This window comes from Etheostoma spectabile, chromosome 9 (assembly GCF_008692095.1).
Source record: "Etheostoma spectabile isolate EspeVRDwgs_2016 chromosome 9, UIUC_Espe_1.0, whole genome shotgun sequence".
Classification (NCBI taxonomy): Eukaryota; Metazoa; Chordata; class Actinopteri; order Perciformes; family Percidae; genus Etheostoma; species Etheostoma spectabile.
Window position 1 is genome coordinate 24,892,259 of NC_045741.1, and position 3,497 is coordinate 24,895,755.

Consider the following 3,497-nt stretch of genomic DNA (forward strand, 5'->3'; position numbering starts at 1 on the left):
GGGGGCGACAAGTGTATTTAGCTTTTTGTGTTTACCACGTAGTGTTGAGTGTAGTTTTTGAGAGTGACTGGACACTGAGTTGCTCAGCTATGTTCATATTTCTTTGCTTAAACCTCAACATGAGCTTCCAAACACAGGTTCCAGTACCACCCATGTGGAAGCACAAAAGCAGGACTACAACATGCCCAACACACAGTATATAAAAAAGCCCAAATAAGTAAAAGCTATCTTACCTTTTCTCCTCTCTGGATGTACAGATTCCTGGAAGGTTGTTGAAGCGATGCCCTTTACTGTATGTGGAAATCTGTTGAGATTGAGAAATAGAGACAACTCTGTGTTACTCAGAATGATTACATAACTTTGATCGTGCAGGGCCACGCCAACATGGTAGGTGGATCCCGTCAACTCATGGATCTTTTTTCCAATGAGTCGGTCATCAGTCATAAAGAGAAGGATAAGCCATAGACGGACTCTTATAAGTCCTGCATGAACCTGATTGTAAGATGTGCTTTTCAATTTTAGTCTGTCAATTCTCACCATGCACCTGTCTATTGGCAGTAATATTTCAATGCAGAGATACAATATAAACGGTATCTCTCAACAAGGAAAACTCATAGCAACATGTTATTTACTTATTATAGAGATATTTAAATGTACAACAATTACTTTAACATGTTTGAGTTAGAGGCCAAGCCCAGCCACACAGGTGCTGACTAGTCAGGTCAAAGTTGGGGGACGCAATGCTGGACCTGCGTGTTGTCCCCAAACTCTACGGACTGGCCAACAGTGCCAACAGTGTGGAGCTGGAAGCAAGAATCTCATTCATTTCTTCAACGGGATTTGATTAGGCAGTTCCGTTATGTCTAGACCATCCAAGGTAGACTGACCACGAGCTCCAAAGCTGAAAAAACGATAAACCTTCTGAAAATAATCTTGTTTGAAAAAACAAACATGTTATTTCCCGATGTTACTGAGAAATACTACACACTACTGACAATCCTAAGCATAAGCCTGTCACATCATCCCCCTTTGCAGAAGGCTGCATCAGGTAAAAGGGGGGGCTGTGTCATCTCTGAACAGCAACTGCAGTAAATACCGCTACGTTAAAAAAAAAAAAAAATCACTCTGTTATCATAATCACGATCACCAACTCGTCACATACGGGAAAATGTTACTCCAAAAACCGTGATTTTCCTGCTGTTCATTCACATAGGCATAAATAAATAAATACAAGTTCAACATTTCTGCACATTGCCACTCTTCAGCCCAATGATTTTTAACCTCTGTGTGTGTGTGTGTGTGTGTGTGTGTGTGTGTGTGTGTGTTTTGTGCTGTGGTGTGTGTGTGTGTGTGTGTGTGTGTGTGTGTGTGTGTGTGTGTGAGTGAGTGAGTGTCACAGGAGTGAGTAGGTGATTTAATGCAAAAAAATATTACATTTAATTTTCTTTTTTTTCCATCATTTAGGCATTATTGTGATCATAGACTTATCATTTGAGGGTTGTGCATTTCTCTTCTCTCTCATGGAATGAATACAAAAGGCTTATCTTTGCAGTTGAGGGCTGCCGCTTTAACGAGTGATATTCATCTATTGATGCTTTTAATTACTCATACACGCCATAAAATGTTAAATCATGCTTGTCACAAGTTCAAAGAGCCCAACATGATGTCTTTATTGATTATTTTGTCACGCAGACCAGGCAAATCCTCCCATTTGAGAAGCTGTAAAATGCACATTGTTTGTATTTTTACTTGATGAATTATTTAAACCATTATTCAATTAGTTAATCATGTAATTGACTAGCAGTTTAGTTTAGTAATAGTTCCAAGTGGTTCTTGACTTAGAATAGATAATATACTTGATTGAGTTTGTCAGTTATAGGTACACAATAATAATCATGCATTGTCAGACACCTATCACTGTTGTTGACCAGTCGGTTTTGCACAGTAACTTACACCAAGTACACCCGAGATGAAGCTGTCTCGGGCCAGTAAAAACGCCTGCAATTAAGTTTTCATGGATTTAAGAAAAAAACTGACAAGAGTGTTGTTATCCATACCAGCGTATTACATGTCACACCTGAGAGCACAGCAGACATCTCACACGGCACTGACATGTCAATGCAAAAAAATCTGGTGTCCTTATCTGTTCAAAATAATAACCACTTGTTTTCCTCTAACATGATTATGAAATCTTATCCTGTGGACTATGCATATTTAGGTTAAGGTAAGCTTTTTAACCCTTTAAAATAATAAGACCCCATTGTTTCTATGGGTGGGACAAAATCTCAATACAGCAATATACTGTTGTCCTTCATGCCATACAATAATCAATATACTGGCACCAAATATGAATATTTAAATTAATAAAATAAGGCGCTCCAAATAGATTGCCCTGCTCCCAGCGTTGCTACTTCATGGTTCCTCGACGTGCACTCAACACATGAATGAGGGAAACTTGAACATTAGTTAACTAGCAGAAGAGGAACATGTTCCGTATGACATTTGTTTACAAAATATGGTATATTTAAAAGTGCAGTCTGAACGCAAACCAAATACCAAAAAAAGGCAACAATGTTGCTCCTTAACACATGAATTGCACCAAAGAACCTTAGGTCAATCACTACCTCTCCTCTTTCTTACACTTGCATTAAAGGCTGCAGATAAAGGACTGCCTGTGAGAAACACAGGTATTGTTCAGGTAAGTAGTCCCTAGGTCATTAGCCCAACGGGAGGCTATGGTGGTACCTAGTCTCGCTTTGACAGACCCTCCTCCACAGCACCGTGGAGGAGGGTCTGAATAGACCTTACAGCATTCCTGGATGGGAGAACAACGTTTTTGTTCAAGTTCTATAAATCGAGGACATATGTCCTTTCTGGCTACGATCTTTGTTTGGATTTGGAAAAAAGAGTTGCAACTTGGGAAACGTGTTCAAAATTGTTTTTATCATAGAGCAGATAATATGTTTTTCATCCAGATGATTAGAAAAGTCTGAAAACTTGCTGCTGTCGGAGCAGTGTTGATTAACGACCCTGGGGCAAAGATCGCCACGTATCTGCAGATTAAAAGTAATACAAGAAACACAAAAACCACAATGTGTCTCGTCATCAGTTTTGGTACCAATAAACCACACCTACCCATTACAGAGATGCACCCTAGCGTCTGGTTGTGGTAACACTCCCAAAAGGTGACACTTTCTGAAAGCCCACCGTCTTTAGGCACTAGCCTAAAACTGTTCATTTTGAGTCCGGGAAACCGCAGCTGTTCCTTCCAGAAAAGGACATCCTCATTAAAATAACACAAGCAGTAGAATGACTTGACTAAACCTACCAGGGGGGGCCCTGGTTCAAAGGCAGTTGAGGCACTCATCTTTTAACTTTAACATCATCAACGCTGTCAAACAAGTCTTTTCAAACCAGATTTTAAAGACAGTTTCATTTAAAGTCGCCCGTGTCAAAAATGTGTCGGAGCAACACAAATGTATTCGGTTTGATGACAG

General features: G+C 39.8%; 1 protein-coding gene across 4 annotated transcripts in view; it reads right to left on the reverse strand.

The window, feature by feature from the left end:
* Positions 1-3,497, reverse strand: part of lpp (LIM domain containing preferred translocation partner in lipoma) — a 144,823-nt gene that overhangs the window by 139,707 nt on the left and 1,619 nt on the right. For all 4 annotated transcript variants that reach the window (XM_032526751.1, XM_032526754.1, XM_032526750.1 and 1 more), the window contains exon 2: positions 234-304. The gene's annotated coding sequence lies outside the window, so the exon portion shown is untranslated. The remainder of the gene's footprint in view (positions 1-233; positions 305-3,497) is intronic.